The following is a 24,312-nucleotide window of genomic DNA, read 5'->3' as shown; positions in this document are numbered from 1 at the left end:
TACTCCATCACCGACCATATTTAATCTATCCTCTCTGAACATTATCAGGTCGTTTGAAAAAATTTCGGCTGAACTTAATTCCGGCTTTAACCAGCTTTCCGTACCTATAACTATTTGAGCTTCAGTGCTTTCTAGTACGGCTTGTATCTCCGGTTCTTTCCCAACACAGCTACGACAATTTATGACTACAATGCCGAATGTTGTTACAACTACCTTACTGTGTCTTATGTGCCCTCTTTTTGCCGAATGCCCTATCTGTGGTTTCTGTGGTTTCCTAGCTTTTCCTAGCTATAGCTTTTAGGAGTAGTATGTTTTCAAGGTTGTTAGTACCTCCAAGTACATATGGTAAGAGCAATGGTTTAATGCTTGTTTTTCCTTGAGCAGCCGGTCAGGTGTTGAAGTGTGGATGTGTGGATGCAAAACGGTCAGTCAACACTGACAGAGTCAGACCACTTAATGGTTCAGTTAGAACCGTGCAGAAAACATCAGGTAGTAAATTTATGTGCCACGTTTGTGGGGAGACTGTTAGACACACAGAAAAAGCAACCAACACGCTGATGTGTATACGTATTGAAGTAACAAATATAAAAATATCCGCATGTAAAGCGGTTACATTCTGTGTAATATACTTTTAATATTATGCATGTTAAGTTTACTCGTTGTGTTGCCACTTTATTTTTGTTGTAGCCCAATTTTTCCTTGTGGTAAGACAGTTTCTGCTTGTCAGAATGGCACGTCAATACAGCAACTACTTTCTGTGATGGGGAGTTCGCTTTCTGCTACCTTCAAGTTGGTTGACAAACTTATTTGGCCAACACAACACCAACCATCTCCGCAAGTTTGTATTATCATCATCGTGGAAATACCCTGTGTATCGAGTAGTTATACCCGAGCGTTGTTGCCCATATCGATTAGTTATACTAGAGCACTGTCGTCTATTTCAGCACAGCTTGTACAATACATAGTGTGTAGTTCCATGAGTACCACAAACGACAGATTTCTTCAGAGTTAATGGTACTATAACGAGGGAAGAGGGTGTATCCGATAGACTACGGCAATTAACAATGGAAACATGCTTTACTGCAGTAGCCTGATACAAAACTAGAAAAGTTATTGCCATGGGCGATGTAGCGCTTAGAAAGCAAGCCTGACGCTAAGTAGATAGCCAAAAATGCGGTAGTGAGCGGAAGTTACAGCTGAAAATCGGTAGCGATGACGGAAAATCAGAACCGAGTTACTCAGCAAGAGACAGTCTAACAGAGTACCAAATCAAAGTCCAAGTCCTGAAAGCGAGGTAACACCAATATTCGAGAGTCGAAGTAACTAGGGCCTCATAATAAACTGCGAGCTGCACAATCCACTTGCCCTGGCTGGTATTCATCTCATGCAGAGCTCTCACGGTGGCCCCTACGCTTGCGGCTGATCAAAGCGGAACTAAGACCACGGGAAAAAAATATTAATCACGCAGGAAAATGGCTGCTTTGGAGCCCTGTATATGGTGCTGATAGCGGTTGGTCATGTGATACTCCACTGCCAACAAACGTCATGGCATTGAAACGGTGTGTGTGTGTGTGTGTGTGTGTGTGTGTGTGTGTGTGTGTGTGTGTGTGTGTGTGTGTGAATGTGTGTGAGTGTGTTTGTGTGTGTGCCAGACCGATGTGTGGATCAGTGCACTAAGATGGGTCGATGTGCAGACATAAAGGAGTTGTGGAAAGGAGCTGTCATGCTTGGATGTGCCCCTGACACATTAATGAAGCTGCCCTATTTGTTCGTGTATCAACGCAGACTGTCAAAACGGTCTACCATTCACTGTTACGTAACACGGTGTGAGAATAGTAGTCATGAAAGGATCCCATCTGTTAGCTGGACGCGAGTGTAACGGCCTACCTATGATTTTCAGCTTTAAATTAAAAAATAGTTTCTACTACCAGTGAATTCAGATGAATCTCAACAAGTTTCCGAGCATATATTACGTAGGGGATTGCTTGAGATGAACACTTGATGTCAAACCTCAAAAATCGCCCATTGCTCACAGTGCCATATTAAAGTTAATGGCCTTCGATGGGCCAAAAATTACGAAAGCTGGGCAGATGCTAACTAGAGATGTGCAGTGTGGTGAGTTGCGGTTTTGCCTCTTTTCACACAATGCAAGACGTCAATTGCACTGATGGCCAATTGAAATGTTAGTCCATATTGTATGGATCGTCTGGTTACATTAGAGGTGGTTCTTGACGATCAGTCGAAAACCCTATTGCACCTCTTCTGTCCCGCTACTTCATCCGAACACCACAGGAAATGTTTGGAATAACAGGTGAAATATAACAATCAGTATCCCGAAGTCTGTAGCTGTTTGTGATTTAGTAATTAATGAGTGGTTTCATCTTAGTATGGCATACATGAAGAAACTTGCGGACTCTATTTCTCTCTGAACTCAGGCCATTATCATGGCCAGTGGGAGCGTTACACAGTATTAGCGTGAAGTCTTGTGGGGTTACAAATTGTTTGTCTCGTGAACTTTTGTGCTTTATAGATAATATTATCGCTCCTCTCTTTGTCCATCTCCATGTCACTGGAGTAATGGGATATTACACGCACATTACAGTGGCAAGTGTACAAGTTGACTGGGAAAATGTAGAAAATGTACTGAAATGTAGCGATCTACCAGTTGGAAACCAGGTGTTGTAACAACGTGTGAGAGGCTTCTAATCCTGCTTAAGTACTTTTTCTATTATTATTTTTATTGACTAATGGCTGTTATCCACCCTGTGCTGGCTTATCAGTAATATAGTTATGACGAGCGACGGTGGCTAAGTAAGCTATCGTACGTGCAGTAGCGTCAGCTACCCGCATGTGTCTGTCTGTTCAGGTGTGCATAGCTCGTGACGTGCTCCCCTGCTCCGGTTCTGACCAGAGCCGTTCTGCGTTTGAGCAGAAGCGAGCATGTACACCCTGTTCTATTAAAGTAGCTGTACGTTTACAATATGTATATTATGCAACAAATGTAATGATTGTTTAACATGGTTTATATTCACTGATGTATAAAAAAGATTATTATTAATAAGCCTGACTAGGCAGTGGATCCACTTTCTTCAGTGTGAATGCACAAATACGTCTCATCTCCTGTGGGAATCTCTAAGTAGCGAACAGGAGTATAATGGACAGGCTTGCAGATAGGTGGCGGTCGATGGAAGTGCGGTCGGCCGTGAGGTAGTCTGTGCAGTTGCGATATCTCTCGGTCTCGGGTAGCTCCGTGGCTACCGCACCTGCCTAGTAAGCAGGAGATCCCGGACTCGAATCCCGGTCGGGTACACATTTTCGACCGTCGCCGCTGATTCCGCTTAATGTCCCACTGCAGCTGATAGCAGTGATCCCCCTTCAGTTTACATACAGAAGCTACATCGACTTAACAGTAATTATGAAAAGAGCTCTGGTGCGTTTGGACAAAGAAATGGAAGGCTATTGGCTATGATATTGTTCAAGGAATTATCGTGGCATTCGTTGACAGTGAGTCAAGTCTGTGCCATACTCGGAAAATGGCGAATGTATGTGGGAATGCCACACTGCTGTTTCAGGCAAAGTCCTAGTGGGGCTGGTGTGCTGCTGCCATAATACCGAACCGTCAGAAATCGTAGAGAGTTTATCTGCACTTTGTGAATTACTGATGAGTATTCGCGGCATTTCGTGATAATTTGTGTTGTTACGGATGTGTACTAAACTAAAGAAAATGGCCCGGTGAAACGTGGTCCCACCGTATATATACTACATCTCTCGCATAGCCGATGCGGCTGGATGGGTTTATCTTCTCTATCCTACAATTGTAATATCATCGACAACAGCATACTTTCTTCCCGGTAGGTCAAAGGATTCGTTTGGTATTTAATCAGGAACATTGGCACCAGATCCGTTGATTGAAAACCGACAATGCAGTCCTCTTTCACTACCTGCGTTCAAAGCACGTCCTCACAACTAGCGATCGCTACTACGGAGAAGGGGTAATGGAACCACGAAACATGTCATTCAGGACTGCAGTTTCAACTAGTGTCCTCCAGATTACAATCTGTATGAACCAATGTTCACTACTCCATATGACTCTCTTCGGAAAAGTACCTCTAGATGTTCTCCAGAAATCACAGTGATGAACTCAACAGTCTTTAGAACATCACAAACGTATGATACTGTCTTCTGGTTTGATACCTAGGTATAAAGACTCCCTTCTTTCAACGCATGGTAGCATCTCAAAAATTTAATTTTTCTGGTAATACTGTAGCTGTATTTTATCTGAAACATTGATCGTTTGTTTACATCTCTAATAGCGCTCTATGTAAAATTGTCTCTCTCCCTCTCACACACATTTCTTCAAGGAATTAGCTTTCTTGTAACAGTTCGTATGAGATACATCTTTTCTAAGGTTTCATTGTAGAAACCATTGAATTACTTTTAAAACAATCTTAATAGTCTTTTGCTCTTTATAATTTGGCAATCTCTCACGAGAGACGCATATGGATCACTCTCACAATACTTTTCCGTTTTCATGTTACTCGTTATTAACTCAGGCTTTAATATGAGTCCATATCCACTGACGAAATCAATATACTCTATTTCTTGTTGTTTTCGTCCTAACTGTCAAATGGCAGTAACAGGAAAAAGCGGAATACGAGATTGGATTTTAGCGTGTAACATACTATGAAAGACAAGCGAATTGTAGCCAGAGATTAAATTCTAAAGGTGAATTTTATTCGAAAGTATCTGTGACGTAGACGCTGCGCTGCCACATTTAATTAAACGATTAATACATCCCTGTCGGGAGCAATAAGTCTGGTCGACCGGCGGTAATAAACTGTGCAGAGAGCTTTCAGCTCTCCGTAGTTTTACAACCAACGTGAAGTATGAAAATATTCTAGAGAACAGAGTCTGACCCTAGAGATTACCGTCACTATGACGGCGTTTGCTTAAACAAGGAGGGATATTTTACAATAATGTTCTCTAAGCACGTAAGGTGACACTGAATCTGCGCTACCACGTTTAAAACACAAATTTTGAAAGAATTGACTATTCTGTCACCTTGGCATACCAATTAGAAATTTTACATGTAACAGACAATGAAACGCCAGTGAGGCACGAGATACCAATTATATGAATATTAAATAAAGTAGTAAAGCCGCACATACACAGACTTGAAAATGTAGCGTGACAAATTCATATAATCTATCATGATAAAATTGTCCACCCGCAGTAACACGGACAATGATTATCACGTATTCCACTACAAGATAAACAGTGATTTAGCAACCTTACCTAACAACAAGAAGAGGACACACTATTCATTATTTTATACAAAAGAGTTCTTATTTAATGTCACTGTTTTCTTTACATAAATAAATTAAGTTAACTGTTATATACTATGTATATTGTAATTTATAAAGAAGGAAGTTGGTAAATATTGATTGTTTTTTTTTTATATTTAGAACGATCAGTAAGAATATTATGATCACCAAGCTGTCTGGCCTGAATAGCATCTGTAATGTGTTGTGGCGTTGATTATGTATCACCCTGGCGCATGTCTGTAGACAATGCACGTCCCTCGTCCTGTGGATAACTACTGGAGGTTTGTGATCTCTGTTCTTTATACTCCACGACATCGCAGATGAATTATTATCCATCGTATTTGAAACAAGGGGGTCAAATGGTATCTATCGTCCTATGTGTAACTGTCCTATTGCCAAATGCTGTTGCCAGTGCGTATAACATAGCCGTAAACAGTTGTATGTGTTCAGCAATAAAGTTGAAGCAGTTCACAACTTTCTTGGTGACTTATGTAATAACAACAGATGTTCTACATTAGTGGAACGACTAGCTAGTGTGCGTTATGTTCAAATGTGTGCGAATTCCTAAGGGACCAAAGTGCTGACGTCATCGGTCCACACTACTTAAACTAAGTTAACCTAACTTACGCTAAAGACAACACACACACCCATGCCCGAGGGACGACTCGAACCTCTGGCGGGAGGGGTCACACGATTCGTGGCATGGCGCCTCCGCTCCACTCCGGCCGCTCCGCGCGGTAGCATGGTGTGCGTAAAGCGGTAAATGTGGAAAAGAGGTGTTTTTCAGAGAAATGGTGTACCCCCTCATAAAAATCGATACACTTATACATTTGCATACACTGATAACTCGAAACATTATCACCTCTGACTGGTAGATGTTGGTCTACCTTTGTAACGCAATACAGCGGTGATTCTATGTGGCATGGATTCGAAAAGTCCCTGCCAGCATTCCGGAGGTATGTGGCACCAGACGTCCACGAACAGGTCACTCAGTGCCGATAAATAACGAACCGGTGGTTGGTGGGCACGGAGCTGGCGCCCGATAGCGTTCCAGATAATTTCTTTCGGGTTCAGGCGAATTTGGTGGCCAAGAAATTAATGCGAGTTCACTGTCACGCTCCTCAAACCGATGTACGAGGGTGAGTCAAATGAAAACCTTAAATATTTTTTAAAATATTATTTCTTGTGCAGAAGTGGTACAAAGCTGTATCACTTTCCAACAAAATCTCAACCACGCTCAACGCAAGTCCTCCAGCACTTACAAAGTGCATAAAGTCCTTTAGAAAAAAATTCTTTTGGTAGTCCGCGCAACCACTTATGCACAGCGTGGTGTACCTCTTCATCAGAACGGAACTTCTTTCCTCCCGTCTTTGAGTGGTCCAAACATATGGAAATCACTTGGGGCAAGTTCTGGTGAGTATGGTGGATGAGGAAGACACTAAAAATGCAGGTCTGTGATTGTTGCAACTGTTGTACAGGCAATGTGGGGCCTTGCATTGTCATGTTGCAAAAGGACGCCTCCTGACAGCAATCTACGTCACTTTGATTTGATTGCAGGCCGCAGATGATTTTTCAGGTGACAGTCGTCCCTTTAGGCATGTAATGCTCCAAAATGACGCCTTCTTCGTCCCAAAAGAGAGTCAGCATAACCTTCCCTGCTGATGGCTCTGTTCGAAACTTCTTTGGTTTTGGTGATGAGGAATGGTGCCATTCCTTGTTTACTCTCTTCGTTTCCGGTTGGTGGAAGTGAACCCAGGTTTCGTCCCCAGTAACACTTCTTGCAAGGAAGTCATCACCTTCTCGTTCAAAGCGCCGAAGAAGTTCTTCACAAGCATCAACACGTCGTTCTCTCATTTCAGGAGTCAACTGCCGTGGCACCCATATTGCAGACACTTTGTGAAACTGGAGCACATCAAGCACAATATGGTGTGCTGACCCAAGACTAATCTGTAAACATGCTGCAATGTCATTCAGTGTCACTCGGCGGTTTTCCTTCACTATGGCTTCAACTGCTGCCATGTTCTGTGGAGTCACAACTCGTTGTGCCTGACCTGGACGAGGAGCATCTTCCACTGAAGTCACACCATTTGCGAACTTCCTACTCCATTCGTAGACTTGCTGTTGTGACAATCGTGCATCACCGTAGTGAACTCTCATTCGTCGATGAATTTCAGTAGGTTTCACACCTTCACTACGCAAAAACCGAATAACAGGACGCTGTTCTTCCCTGGTGCATGTCGCAAGTGCGGCGGCCATCTTTATACTGATACTGCGACGGTATGTGTGCATCTGCACTGTGCTGCCACCTACAGGCCATTCTGTACGCTGTTTGTAGCATGCTTACCAACTTATAGGATAACGGTGCGAAATTTCGATTTGTTATTTTCATTTGACTCACCCTCCTAGTATGCTTCTTGCCTTGAGATATTGACAGTTATCAGAGAGGACATCAAAGATGACGGGATGCAGGTGGTCTGTAATAATGTTCACTTAGTTCACAGGTGTCACAGTGCCTTCGATTACTACAATAAGTCACATGGAAGCCTATGTTAACGTTCTCGTAGCATGACAATACCCACATCAGTCTGTATTTGTGACTCGTTACACGTTTCGAGCAGTCGTTTGTTGAATTACGTAGAATCTGCACACGATCTTCGACCTGATGTAACATGAAACGTGATTCGTCCATTGATCCACGGTCCAATCTCGATGATCCTGTACCCACTGTAGTCGTAGATGAAAGTGGCTCTGGGTAATATGGAGAAACGTAATAGCGTAGCAGACGCTACGTCATCTGCTGCAGAGTCTATTTTCAAAGATGGCGAAAATACATGTTCAAAGCATCTGGTAGACAGAAAACATCTTCGGAAATTATATTAAATGCCTTCTCTGAGAATTACTTTGAACAATTAGGTCATGAGCCCACACGAATTGTAAATGGTTGTGAAAACACACTTGACCTCTTAGCCACAAATAATTCTGATCTAATAGAGAGCGTCATGACGGATACAGGGATTAGCGAACAGCAGGTCATTATAGTGAGGCTCAAAACAATATCACCCAAAACCACTAAAAATAAACGCAAAATATATCTATTTAAAACAGCAGATAAAAATTCGCTTGACGCTTTCCTAAGAGAGATTCTCCATTCCTTCCAAGCTAATTATGTAAGTGTAGACCAGATATGGGTCAAATTCAAAGATGCATTATCGGCAGCAGTAGACAGATTCATACGGCGTAGGTTAATAACAGACGGGACTGATCCATCATGGTACACAAAACACGTCAGAACACTGTTGCAGAAGCAATGAAAAAAAAGCATGCCAAATTCAGAAGAACGCAAAATCCCCAAGACTGGCTAAGTTACACGGAAGCTCGAAATTTATTGCGGATGTCAATGCGGGATGCTTTTAATACTTTTCACAATGAAACATTGTCCCAAAATATGGAAGATAACACAAAGAAATTCTGGTAGTATGTAAAGTACACCAGTGGCAAGAAACAGACAATACCGTCACTGAGCGATAGTGATGGAAATGTTACCGATGATGGTGCCACTAAAACGGAGTTACTAAATACAGTTTTCCTTGATTCCTTCACAAAAGAAGACGAAGTAAATATTCCAGAATTCGAAAACAGAACAGCTGTTAGCACGAGTGACATAAAAGTAGATATCTTAGGTGTTGCGAAACAACTCAAATCACTTAAAAAAGGCGTCTTCCCGTCCAGAAGGTAAACCAATCAGATTCCTTTCAGAGTATGCAGACACAATAGCGCCTTTCTTAGCAATCATATACAACCGCTCGCTTGACGAAAGGTCTGTTCCTAAACACTGGAAAGTAGCACAGGTCACACCAATATTCAAGAATGGAAATAGGAGTAACCCATTGAATTACAGACCCATATCACTGGCCTCAATTTGCAGTAGGATTTTGGAGCGTATACTGTACTCGAACATTATGTTTCACCTTGAAGAAAATGAATTATTGTTACATAACCAACACGGATTCTAAAAATATCTTTCTTGTGCAACACAGCTAGCTCTTTATTTCCATGAAGTAATGAGTGTTGTCGAAAAGGGATCTCAGATCGATTCCATATTCCTAGATTACCAGAAGGATTTTGATACCGTTCCTCACATGCGATTATTAGTCAAATTGCGTACATATGGAGTATTGTTTCAGTTGTGTGACTGGATTCGTCATTTCCTCCCAGAGAGGTTACAGTTCGTAGTGACAGACGGTAGATCATCGAGTAGAACAGAAGTGGTATCTGGCGTTCTGAAAGGTAGTGTCATAGGCCCTCTGCTGTTCCTGGTTTACATAAATGATCTAGGTGATAATCTGAGCAGCCCCCTTAGATTGTTTGCAGATGACGCTGTAATTTACCGTCTAGTAAAATCATCAGACGATCAATCCCAATTACAAAATGATCTAGACAGAATTTCTGTATGGTGCGAAAAGTGGCAATTGGCCTTATCAAAGATAAGTGCGAGGTCATCCACATGGGTACTAAAAGAAATCCGATAAATTTTGGGTATAGGATAAACCGCACAAATCTAAGGGCAGTCAATTCGACTAAATACCTTGGAATTACAGTTACGAGCAACTTAATCTGGAAAGACTACATAGATAATATTGTGGGGAAGGCGAAACAAATAGAGCGCATTGTTGGCAGAACGCATAGAAGATGCGACAAACCAACTAAAGAGACAGCCTACATTGCACTTGTCCGTCCTCTGCTGGAATATTGTTGCGCGGTATAGGATTGGCGGAGGACATCGAAAAAGTGCAAAGAACCGCAGTTCGTTTCGTGTTATTGTGCAATAGGGGTGAGAGTGTCGCTGATACGATACGCGATTTGGGGTGGCAGGCACTGAAACAAAGGTGGTTTTCTTTGCGGCGAGATCTATTTACGAAATTCCAATCGCCAACTTTCTCTTCCGAACACGAAAATATTTTGCTGACACCCACCTACGTAGGGAGAAATAATCATCTTAATATAATAAAAGAAATTAGAGCTCGAACGGAAAGTTTTAGGTGTTCCTTTTTCCCACGCACCATTCGAGAGTGTAATGGTTCAAATGGCTCTGATCACTATGGGACTTAACATATGTGGTCATCAGTCCCCTAGAACTTAGAACTACTTAAACATAACTAACCTAAGGACATCACACACATCCATGCCGTAGGCAGGATTCGAACCTGCGACCATAGCGGTCACGCAGTTCCAGACTGAAGCGCCTAGAACCGCACGGCCACACCGGCCGGCCGAGAGTGTAATGGTAGAGAAGTAGTATGAAAATTGTTCGATGAACCCTTTGCCAGGCACTTAAGTGTGAATTGCAGAGTAACCACGTAGATGTAGACGTAGATGTTCGCTCAACAGTGTGCTCCAAAAGCTTTGTGCCTGCACCACTATAGTACTGTGTCACCAGAACTTCTACTGATCACCTCTTATCCTGCTTCACGGAGCGAGCAAGCCTGCGACGTCAACGTTATGTGATGACTGGACGCCAACGCCGTCCTTCTACAATTTTCCATAGATGCTTACGAGTAGCTCGCGAGCATCCGGCCAGTTATGCAGTTTCCGCGAAGTTCTTTTCGAGGCGATGGGCCTAAACACTTGGCAGACTTGTTTACGTCGGTGGATTTCCCTATTTGCTGCCCGTATTGTCGCTAGAATGATTCTCCATTCGTCTCTTCTCCTCTCTTACTTTCCATACCGCGTCATTTGCCTGCAACGCCACCTTTGTGCATTCAGTCTCGCGGTGGATAATGCTCATAATGTATGGGCTCATCAGTGCATGTACTGCAGAGTACATCTCACCAATATTATTGACTTCATGTTCTAATCGATTAGAATCTTGAGCAAGGGGAAAATGACTGTTTGTTTCTACTATACTCACCATATTTTGCCGTATCTTATTCCCACGATCCATACGCGGTATCTAGAAAGACCGGAAATGTTAAACGATCTGTGTGCCAGGTCTCATATTTATCAGGAAGATCACAAAACAGTTTCTCTTTATGTAGATAGCTTATATTTATTAAAAAATGTAGAAGGTATACCGAAATCATATTTATGCTGTTCACCTCTTCACTGGAAAAAATGAGATAAATTAGAAAACAAATAATTTACTAACAATGTTGGAAGTGCTGTACCAGGGAACTGAATGATTTTAAGTGCCAAAAAGAAAGGTTTTATTTTGACTGCCGTCAATAGTGAGGCACTATGTTTTATTTGTTTTAGTACACGTACAGATATACGTAATAATGTTTTAATCAGTAGAACTATAGACAACGGCAAACAACCTTGTGAAAATCTTACAAGAGAATAAAAATTTAAATTTAAGAATAAAATATAGCATTACTGACTTCTGTTTCTTACGCGGCTCCATTGTTGAGACCAAGTGTTGCAAAGCTTATTGTAGAACTCACTGTGATTTTGAGGACAAAGTAGCAATAACGTCAATAGGCGTTTTTGTTTTACAGCTGATAAACATGGCCGCTCTTCCAAAAGAAGTACGGCATCAGCCAAACTATTTCATCTTTTGAATACATTAACTTTCCATTTGTCTATTTCACAGCAAAAATTTTTAATAGCAATTTGAGGTGGCTAAGTCTGAGACACTTCAGTGATACTGCATTATTATGTGGATGGTATAAGCAGCTTGTGTTTTGGTGCTGGACGTAGTGTCCTATCAAAAGGAATAACGCTTGAGAGTACAGAAGTTCCTTACGTTCGATATAAAGGCAAAACATCTTACATGAATTGACAACATTGTTTCAGCAGCCTCTTTAAAACCATGGAAGTCAACTGTAGTCACAGAAATCACGTGGAATGTGTTCATAGCTCTTGATTAATCGACAGTCTTGTGTAAATCTTGCGGAAACAAGACCTTGTTTGCATTCCTTCAATTATCTAATATTGCAAAAACTCTGTCGCAGCTCAAAAAGCTCTCTCACTAGAAACATGTTTGTTATCTCTTCAAACCAGTCCAGGCCTAATGGAGGAGACGTTGATGCATGCCACTTGGAACTTCAGAGCAATGCTGTGCTTGGCGCAAAGACCGTCTGCCATCTAGCAATTGCCTCAAACTCTTTTTCCATGGTTTGACACTTTGGACAAGTTAAGGGACATGTAGCAAAGTGCAAGAACGCAATAGTACTGAAGAAGCGCTTTGTGAGAAAGAAGGCGCTTGGAAAATTCGAAATAATCACTCCCCATAAGATGGTGGCAACAGAGTGTTCGAACAGTTTTCCTCATATATGTTTATCTGTCTTTAGCCAGCAAGTTTTCCAGGGAGCAGTGTTGTCGTTCTTGCAAAGAATCTCAGTTATTTTCCGATATCAACGATGTCACACTTTTTCACTGGCTATGGCGTGCCGTTGCTATCCTGCCAAGACCTTTCGGAATTCGTTCAATGTCAACCGTCATGGGTCTCCAAAAGCTCGAGCAGTGGTCTACAATTGATCGCATGAGCGTCTTGTGTGGGAATCCTCTACGGATGTGCTGTACTCTCCAGGAACTTTTCCAACAAATGCGGGTCAACCATTCTGCAACCATAATATTAACATTATTCGTGTATACCATTTCATATCTCCTCTTAGTGTTTATTTGTTGTTCAAAGTGGCCTTCAAGAAAGTTGTAAATGGATGCTATCGGGTAATTCTTCTTTGTTATGGGAATAATCTTGCCTGTAACCAGATTTTAAGAAAGTTGCCGCTCTTTGCATTAAGTGGAAATTGTGTCCAAGACTTTCTGCATTTCATTACGATCGTCCAAAGACGATACTTTCCTGTAGATACCAGCATCTCCAGTGAACAATTTTGTGGTGATACTGATCCTACATAAGTAATTATTTATAAAAAAAGCATTAGTGGTCCAAATATACTTACTTGCGGCACATCAAATGTTACTCTCAATTCTGTTGAACGTTCGCTATCCACTACAACGTAGTGGATTCCTGTAATTAAAATCTAATATGTTGACTGCTAATACAAACAGACATGAAAATAGTCAGATACAGTAACAAGAAATAGGTTCTAGCCCTACAAGAGAACTTCCAAATCTAAGAAGGAATCATAGAAAAGAAACACAGAAAAAATGACCAAACAGACATTAGCAACAAAACGTTAGTTCAATTAATAACAGCCCCTTGAGGCCTTCAGACACTACAAAAAGCAGTATCACACAAACTAAGTAATGTACCTACCATAGATCACCTACCGCTGTACCATAGTGATGTAATAATTTACACAAACATTAGTTAGGACATGTTAGCTTCATTTATGCTCCCGAAACCACAAAAAAAGACGATCGCATCCCCCAATAAAAAAACAAAATACATGAGATGGTGAGAAGGCAGTGGACCTACACAACATAAAAATGTAAATATATTTCGTGTCAGTGAAAGTGCTGCGTAAAAATATCCAGATGTGACGGTACTCTCGTACACCAGGCTTTTGATATGACCCCACAAGTAAAAATCAACGCAGGTTAAATCGGGAGAACGCGATGAGCAGGGAACTGGACCGCCCCGTCCTACCACTGCTGGCCGTATACAGCGTCCAGGTGCTTCCTGACGTTCGATTGAAGTGAGCTGGGGCTCCATCGTACTGAAACCACATTCGTCTGCGGACAGGTAGAGGAACATCGCCCAGAAGTTCAGGTAAGACCTCCTGTAGGAAGATGTTGTACATGTGTCCAGTTAAACGACTAGGTAGTTATTGTGCACAATGCCTGCCCAGACATTAATGGGAAAGCTTTCTTGGCAGGTGTGTGCTATTGTACCATGTGGGTTACCATGAGCCCACAGATGAAAATTATAGATGTTCAACATACCCGACCCCGTAAAAGTAGCCTCATAAGTAAGTAAAGCTTCTGCAGGGAAGGGTTCATTGGCTGCAGTCTGCTGTAGGTACCAACGAGCAAGTTGAGACGTGGAAGATAATCGTCAGGGGTCACTGCTTGCACTCTCTGTAAATGTTGAGACTGCATTCCGTCTTCATGTAAAGTCCCCAAAACATCTGATGGCTCATACTCAACGCACGTCCGACAGATCTCGAGCTTGCCGAAGGATTGTCCTCTACAGTGTTTAGGCTTCTTTCTTCCAATGCAGGAGTTCTGCGATATCTTCTAGTGCCAGTTCCACTCGTGCGTAGCTCCCGTTGAAGACGCTCGAATGTTCGGCGATCCGGCCGATTCCTACCCGGGAATAACTCCCTGTATATCCTTTGAGCATCTAATCCAGTACCCTGTGCAGCCCCATACATGAAACGCACGTCGGCCAGCTCCGCATTAGTGAAACGATGCATGCTGGTCGAGGTCCGTGCGGGAAATGATGAATCCAGCTAGCAAAGCATTTTCATACGCCGCAGTCATCAACGCTCACTATCGGCTCAAGACGGCATTACCGCACACACATTTCTATACGACATCTAATTATTTCGGTCCCCTCTACCTGCTGTTACATTTTTGACACATAGATTAGGACCACCCTGTATATGGAGAAGGTTAAGTTATCAGAACAGTAACTGCGATAATGTTTTCTTGTTTGCATCACACGTACGTGTAATAGAGTACTGTAGTAATTTTAAAGGATATGTTGCTTACAGCAAAGGCACTCCTTTATTAAAAACTGTATCGTCATTACTGCAGGCCGGATTTACATCCAAATGAATGCTGAATGCTCGTTTGCATGTTTTGGCCTTTTAGGGACAAAATGCATGTTTCTAAGATTTTTTCCATGTAATAGCTTAAATTGATACATCTACAGTACAAAGTATATAATTTTTTGGCTTTAGTCCACATATTACAGAGTATCACATAATAGAATCTTTATCGATATTTTTTCGAATTATTTACACCAAAATTACAGCACATGGGTAATTTTGCGTCAGTCTGTAAACTTTATATTGAGTTCAACCGCCTAAGCTCGGCACGGTAGACATCGGTTGAACTCAATATATTTCATGCCTTTTCTCAGGTGCTGTCGTTCCCTGCTATTTACGATGAGTGGTGCCAAACGTTGTGCTTGAGCTACAAGACATGTTGCAAGCACTGTACGAGATACTTTCCTTCACACAGCTACGCCGCTTCGCTCCTTGCCCTCCCTCCGCAATCGCCTCTGAGGTGAGCTCAATATGAAGTTTACAGTATGTATACCAATTTATGTTGTAGAAGCGAAAAATTTAAGCAGTTGTGAGCGGGACGTTCGTTTCGTAGAACTGCGAGTGAAATACGGCAACAACGCGTCACCAAACCATTTTATTCCCATGTCTTTCCTATGACGTCAGGGAACACTGTCACTGAAAAAGAAAGCAGCTGAATTTCCTGCCACCGTGGATTTAATGAAAAAGCTTGACTGATACATTTGTGTTGAATTACTATGTTTACTTTTGGCTTCTACTAGGACTGCAAGAAGAGGCCTTGTGTCCAAACGGATCGAGGCAAACGATTTCCAAGGAGCAAGCGGTGTTATTTATTGCGACTCACAATAAGGCTGCAATGCAGGGAACAGGATGAGCTGTCTTCCCATGTGAACCATACTGTGATTTCGTTACAGGGATGCTGGGTTACCAAGCACTTCCACTAGATCACAACTAGATTTCTCAATTGCAAATCATAGTACGCATGGTCTACTGGACTTGTCAATAGTGCACATAAGTCTTTTAGAGACGCAATTAAGTGTGCACGATGTTCCAGCTCGTTAGTCTGTCAGTAATAAACTTCTGATGGCATTCTTCATTAAACAGTTTTGCAAAACTGGACCACAATATGTAATCAAACAATGACATGAATTGTAAAAGAATTAGATGACAGGTTGGATGGGAGTAGAAAGTAAGTACGTGAAAGATTAGATGGGAATGTAAAGTGAAAGGTTAAATAAGGGTAGAAAGGAATTAGGTGAAAAGTTAAATTGGAATATAAAGGAATTAACTGAAAGATTCAATAGGACTGGAAACGAATTAGGTCAACTACAGGAGACCAAGGCAAGAGATTACAGAGAGGGAACACATAAGCTGGGGAATAAAACTGATGAGGTTAGGAGCAGTCTTCACGAGAAACTCGATTTAACCACATATATTCAGTAAGCAGTGAGGTCAGAGTATGTAGCAAGACTAAACAAATTAGATAACAGATTAGCCACAGTGAACACTGAGCAGGTTACTCGTAAAATTAAAGATGAGGCACTAGTATGAGAAATTAAGTTGCAACAAGATTTTGAGGGGTTGAAAGAACGGAAAAAGGGCAAGGAGGAAACGCTAGGTAAAATAAGTAGTGTTACTGCAGATGAAAAGGTTTCACAGTTCCGACTACAAGCACTTTTTATCAATGTGAAAGTGTTAAAATTTCAGGAATTCCCTACATGATATTAAACTAATTGGGTAACATGAAGAATTTCACCATTCAATCCCACCCACATTGTTAATCGGCCACAGACTTGAATTCATGTGTGGCTGCTTGGAGGGTGAAGCTGCACTATGAATGAGACTATTTTCTCATGAATGTGTGACCTACTGCAAATTTTTGTCAGGTGTTTCTTTTAGTCTATTGGTCTAGATGGCACAGGGTCACACGAAACATGGGGTAATCAAGTTACATAACTTAAACCAGTCAGAGTTGTCTAGCTCTGCAAAACCTTTGAAAATATGGTTCAGAAGCAGCCCCCAACGTCCAGTGGAATTCATTTGCATCTGGCTCACAGAGACATAATTTTGGCATTTGGGTGCAAAGAATATTTGAAGCCAAACTGCCTATTGGCAGTTAACAATTTTGTAATATTTGAAGCCATTTCAGAGTTAGCTCCTGGAACTATAATGCGACAGTGCAGATTCTCCACAACAGAATGAGCCCTGCGAATTCAATCAGTATGTACTGCCGTTACGATCTGGCGATAACGATTGGAATAACGATGGCTGTACTGAGGAGGCAGAAGACCATGAGTGTTTTGGAAATAAGTATCAACCATACCACCAGAATAGTTGGTGAAATAACAGTATGACAAATATGACCAGAGGATAAATAAATATAGAGATAGACATGATAGGGCAGGCTAGAACAGGAAAGGGTGTCGTAATAACAAACGACAGGGACAAAACAGGCTAGAGAACGAAAGAGTAAACCCTCCCCGGCATGGATATTAAGTCAGCTTATCTGCGCAATAATAAGTCTGATCGTAGCCCCCACCACTGCAATGACAACTTACAGCAATGGAAAATGCATTTCAGAATATACACTGAAGAGCCAAATAAACTGGTACTGGCATGCGTATTCAAATACAGCTGATGATGATGTTTGGTTTGCGGGGCGCTCAACTGCGCGGTTATCAGCGCCCGTACAAATTCCCATCCGTTGCTCACGCCAGTCCAATATCGCGACTTTCATGAATGATGATGAAATTATGAGGAAAACACCAACACCCAGTCATCTCGAGGCAGGTGTAAATCCCTGACGCCGCCGGGAATCGAACCCGGGGCCCCGCGCTCGGGAAGCGAGAACGTGACCGTGAGATCACGAGCTGCAGACTTCAAACACAGAGACACGTAAACAGGCAGAACACGGCGCAGCGGACGGCAACGCCTATAAAAGACAGCAAGTGTCTGGCGCAGTTGTTAGATTGCTTGCTGCTGCTACAACGGCAGGTTATCAAGATTTAAGTGAGTTTAAACGTGGTGTTATAATCGACGCACGAGCGGTGGCACGCAGCATCTCCGACGTAGCGATGAAGTGGGGATTTTCCACTACGACCATTTCACGAGTGTACCGTGAATATCAGGAATCCGGTAAAACGTCAAATATCTGACATCGGTGCGACCGGAAAAAGATCCTGCAAGAACGAGACCAACGACGACTGAAGAGAATCGTTCAACATGACAGAAGTGCAACCCTTCCGCACATTGCTGCAGATTTCAGTGCAGGGCCATCAACAAGAGTCAGCGTGCCAACCTTTCAACGAAACATCATCGATATGGGATTTCGGAGCCGAACGCCCACTCGTGTACTCTTGGTGACTGAACAACACAAAGCTTTACGCATCGCCTGGGTTCGTCGACACCGACACCGGACTGTTGATGGCTGGAAACATGTTGCCTGGTCAGACCATTCTCGTTTCAAATTGTATCGAACAGATGAACGTGAACGGGTATGGACACTACATCGTGAATCCATGGACCCTACATGAAAGCGGGGGACTGTTCAAACTGGTGGAGGCTCTGTAATGGTGTGGGGGGTGTGGAGTTCGAGTGACATGGGACCCCTCATATGTCTAGATACGATTCTGACAGGTGTCACGTACGTAAGCATCCTGTTTGATCACCTGCATCCATTCATATTTGCATTCTGACGAACTTGGGGAATTCCAGCAGGACAATGCGACACCCCACACGCCCAGAATTGCTACAGGTGGCACCAGGAACACTCTTCTGAGTTTAATCACTTGCGCTGGCCACCAAACTCCCCAGACGTGAACATTACTCGGCATGTCTAGAATGGCTTGCAACAGCCGTTCAGAAGATATCTCCACCCCTCGTACTCTTACGGATTTATGGACAGCCCTGCAATATTCTCGGCGACAGTTCCCTCCAGCACCACCTCAGACTTTAGTCGAGTCCATGCCACGTCGTTTTGCGGTACTTCTGCGTGCTCGCGGGGGCCCTACACGATATTAGGCAGATGTACCAGTTTCTTTGGCTCTTCAGTGTGGCCGGCCGCGGTGGACGAGCGGTTCTAGGCGCTTCAGTCCGGAACCGTGCGAGTTCTACGGTCGCAGGTTCGAATCCTGCCTCAGCCATGGATGTGTGTGATGTCCTTAGGTTAGTTAGGTTTAAGTAGTTCTAAGTTCTAGGGGACTGATGACCTCAGATATTAAGTCCCATAGTGCTAAGTGCCAATTTTTTTTCTTCAGTGTGTATTAGTTATGATAACGAAGAACAGGGGAACTTTAACAGTAAAATTTTAGCTGTGAGGCTTATAATAACAATTGACGCTAGAATACCCAAGTTATTATATTACTGTGGACACCTGACATGAGTCTGCAAGACTCATAGGTTTATTTTTTTTTTCGTCATAATGTGAAACGTCCCCTCTGGAAAATTATATATTACTGTGCTGGTGAACCTCTTACATTATTTGTTTTTCAAACAGCTGAGCAAAACTGAACGTAACTCAGACATTTCTCTCTTTACTTATTCTGATCATCTCTAAATTGACCCACAATATTTTTAGCGCAACGCAATCTGACTTTCAATAATCCCTACAAAAGAATGGCCCTGACTAACAATAACCTATACCTTCCATGAATCACTTACCTCACAAAAATCTTCGTTACTCGAACTACTGCAGTACAGCGAGCGCCAATACTGCCAGCTAAATAAAACATTCTAACTACTGAGGCCACTAACTACTGATAGGCATAGTTAGCAAATGAACGGTTTTGATAGAAAACAATGTATTTACCTTAATAATGTTCAAAAAAATCAGTTCATGACATGCAGTCTTACAAATTTCCTTTTTCTGACGGATACCCGTCCAGATCGTCCACTCTCAAAATTCTGAAATATCTCTCCCCACATCCACCACTTGTGGCGGCTCACCTCCAACTGCACAACGCTACGAGCTGTTCTCATACAACTGCCCAACACTACAATAGCAAATATTCCAACAATGCCAACCAGCCACAGACTGCACATAGCACACTCAGTGATTTTCATACAGAGCGCTACGCGGCGTTACCAACATAAAAACCTAAACAGCCTACTTACAAACGTTGTTATTTCACTAAAACAACAATGAAAATATGAATAAATGCTATTTCAACAACTTTGTAATATCAGTATAAATATTTAATGTGATTAAGTAACAAACTTTTTATTTATGTTTCTAAAATTTACTGAATGATAAACCCTGGAAAAAGAGATATTGTGTATTTGTTATAAATTTTGATATTATATTAACAGACTTCATTCATGAAAAAGTCCATTTTTGTGTCTTGTTTACACAAAGAGCAATTGCTGCACATTACTACAGAGATTGAATGTTCACCACATAGGCTACGTTTCTTCTGCATTTACTACAAACAGTTTTCTGCATTCTTCCTTTTTTAGGGTCAGATACATAACGACGCTTCTTCTTTGCTCTTGTTTCTTTTTTTTACTGTTGTACTGGAGTCTTGAGGTTAATGCACAGCACATTCCAATAATGAAGACCATGTTTCTGAAGTTCTAGTTTTGGCCTTCTTTTGATATGTGTTTGAACCAAATCTTAAGCAACTTCGGTAAGAAATTCTGACTTCTAGGTTTCCTCATTTTGGCGTGATACGTCGGGTTTTTATTAAAAAATAGTAAACATGCTGCAACTTCACGTACATCGACAGAGTTCATCAGTGATAGGGGCCATCTCTTCATTTCTCTTTTTCAGGAGTAAGTATGCAATCTGATCTGAATCAATTGTAGGACATCATTACTGCAGGCTAAGAAGCATCTTCAGTAATTACTTTTGATGTAAAATGCATTGTAGAATGTAGCACTTTACATTTCCCCTTTTTTGTGCGGTGCCGAGTGAATCCAAATTCTGTAGAATGTTCCTCCCGGTTCTTGTTTGACAAAAGGTCCCTAGATAAATATGTTTTGTTTTGTAGAGCTGTTCCTACAAGTGTCAAGCCATGTTGTAGTAGGAAATCTGCTAACTCCACGGATGTGAAGAAATTACCCAAATACCGAAATAGTCTGTTAAAAGATGAGTGACAACAGTAAACATTTTCACCTCTTTCGTATCTTTTTGTTCCAAAATATGGCATCCCTTTCGGTGGATAGAAATTTTTAGAGTCCAATAACAAGAAAATTTGTATTCCACATTTAAGAGACTTTGGCCTCATATACTGCCTAAATGCACGCCATCCATGGTATGGGACTAGCTGTTCATCGATCGCCAAATTTTCGTTTGATAGAAAGTATATCCCAAGTTTGTGATTTATGTCCTCCCAGCTGTCTCCAGAGCGGGTGTTGTAACTGCGACCAGGACGGTCGCGGGGTAGCACTGACGGATAGCTGGGCGGGACCCGCGGAGAAGCCCGCGAACAACACAACGGGAGAGGACGGAGGACAGAACGAATGCAACAAGACCGAACAACGGAGTAACAAGGAAACAAACGCGTCCACACGCACACGAACAAGGAAGTTGGCTATCTAGCGCAAAGCGAGGTGTAAGCCGACGTAAGCGAGATTTGACTGACTGGTTTTTTTTTTCCTTTATTGTAAATTTGATCACCTTACACAAAGGCGGGCTGTCAGCAGCATAGTACGCCGCTCTTCAGCCTTGAGTTTTACAATAAGTAATATATATAGGTGACACAGAGAATACAATCAAAACGGCGGGCAAAAAATGTAGACACTAAAGAACAAAAATCATGGAGCCGTTCACGCTGGACGAGAAATATCACTAACACTAGTTGACACGGCGCACATAACACGGATGACGGCGACGGCACACGTGAACAGTGGTGGCGTGACGGCGAAAGAACACTAAACACAAACGAAGGCACACACACGAGACACTGATGGCGATGATCTCCGGCGCGCGAATGTTCACTGAGCGTGTGCGAGTCCGAGGACCTGCCAAGAGAGGAGGAGGAGGAAGGGGAGTGGGAGTGGGAGAGGGGAGAGCAGAGATGCCATGGGCAGGGGTGAGAGGGGGAGGGAGGAAGGGGGAGGGGAAGCCCGAAGGAAGAGGGGCGGAGGAAGGGGGATGGGGGAAAAGGAAGGAGAAGGGAGGAAGGGTGCCAAAAGGAAAGGACACAGGAAGTGGGGGGGGGGAGGATCAAAGTTGATTGGAGGGGTAGATGGAGGGGAGGAGGACATCATCAGGGAGGGGGAGCTGGCGGAAGCCACCTTGGGAGAGGGTCAGGAGGGTGGAGAGATGGAGACCGGGTGGGATGTGGGCGGGGGTGGGAGAGGATGGGTGAGACAAGCGGGTGAGGAGGATCGAGTTTGCGGGAGGTATACAGGATGCATATCCTTTCAAGGAGAAGGAGGAGGTGGGGGAAGGGGGTGAGATCATACAGGATCCGCATGGGGGAGGGGAGACGGATGCGATAGGCGAGGCGGAGAGCATGGCGTTCAAGGATTTGGAGGGATTTATAAAAGGTAGGGGGGGGGTGGAGATCCAGGCCGGATGGGCGTAACATAGGATAGGGTGGATGAGGGATTTATAGGTGTGGAGGATGGTGGAGGGGTCCAGACTCCATGTACAGCTGGAAAGGAGCTCGAGGAGACGGAGTCAGGAGCGTGCCTTGGCTTGGATTGTCAAGAGATGGGGAGTCCAGGAGAGGCGACGGTCGAGGGTGACGCCAAGGTACTTAAGGGTGGGAGTGAGGGCGATAGGACGGCCATAGATGATTAGATAGAAATCAAGGAGGCGAAGGAAGGGGTGGTTTCGCATACAATGATCGCCTCGGTTTTGGAGGGATTAACCTTGAGCAACCACTGGTTGCACCAAGCAATGAACCGGTCTAGATGGGATTGGAGAAGGTGTTGGGAGCGCTTCAGGGTGGGGGCAAGGGCAAGGAAGGCGGTGTCATCGGCAAACTGGAGAAGCTGGACGGGGGGTGATGGCGGCAGCATGTCCGCCGTATACAAAAGCTACAGAAGGGGAGAGAGGACGGAGCCTTGGGGCACACCGGCGGAGGGGAAAAAGGTGTAGGAATCTGTGTTATGGATGGTGACGTAGGAAGGACGGTGGGAGAGAAAGGAGCCGATCAGACGGACGTAGTTAATGGGAAGGGCGAAGGTTTGGAGCTTGAAGAGGAGACCGGAATGCCATACGCGGTCATAAGCTCGTTCGAGGTCCAGGGAGAGGAAGATTGCGGAGCGACGGGAATTAAGCTGGTCGGAAAGGAGATGAGTGAGGTGAAGGAGAAGGTCGTCGGAAGAGAAGGATGGCCGAAAGCCACATTGGGTAACTGGAAGGAGGCGGTGCTGGCGGAGATGCTGGTGGATGCGTCGGGTGAGGGTAGATTCCAGGACCTTGCTGAAGACCGAGGTAAGGCTGATGGGACGGTAGGAGGAGACGGCCGGCGGCGGTTTGCCAGGTTTGAGGAACATAAGGATACGGGAGGTTTTCCTCAGGTCGGGGTAGTAACCAGTGGACAGGACGACATTCTAGAGCCTGGCCAGAGTGGAGAGGAAAGAGACAGGAGCTTCACGAAGGTGACGGTAGGTGACACGATCGTGACCAGGAGCGGCGTTGCGTTTTGTGCGGGGTGTAGCAATGAGATCCTGTGTAATGATAGTGGCATTTAGTTCCGTGTGTGCAATGTTGTCCAAGTACTGGAAACCAGGTGCGAGGGGAGGGACAGAGGTGTCAGTTCGATCGCGGACATCCGGGTAGAGGGAGTAACTGGCTGAGCGAGAGGCCGGCGCTTAAGTACGCTATCGGGAGAGCCGCTATTCGCCGCTGGGGTGACGTGTTCCACTGCAGCGCCCTCACACTAAAAGCGGGCCAGGAGGCGCGCGCTGCCACAGCTTATGGCGCGATGGTGCAGAGACCTCTATGGGTCTTCGACGTCTATAACCTCTGGCGCGGATTCAAATTCCGGGGCGTGCGGCACCAGAGGGGGCCATTTATCTTTCCCTCTTCGAAAACTTCTTGTAGCTTTATCATCGAACTGAAGAAACAATAACAAGTCTTCAAATCTCTTTCGACTCTTTGTGGCTCTAAATATTTGTGGACCGTAATTCTTGCTCAACATTACTCTTACATGGGGAAAATTGCTGTCTAGATGGCCAGCTGTTATCAAAAGACCAATCGGATCTCTTATTTCTATGCCATCTCATTTTCTACAACTCTTATTACATTTTTTCTTTATTCACACATTCAGATTTGTTGTTAATAAACAGTACAGTTTTCTCTATAATACCTTAAGAAATGTATAGCTGAAATGGCTGAGTCGGTGTTAAAATACACTCCTGGAAATGGAAAAAAGAAC

Source organism: Schistocerca americana, chromosome X (assembly GCF_021461395.2).
Source record: "Schistocerca americana isolate TAMUIC-IGC-003095 chromosome X, iqSchAmer2.1, whole genome shotgun sequence".
NCBI classification, from domain to species: domain Eukaryota; kingdom Metazoa; phylum Arthropoda; class Insecta; order Orthoptera; family Acrididae; genus Schistocerca; species Schistocerca americana.
This window is presented reverse-complemented; position numbering follows the sequence as displayed.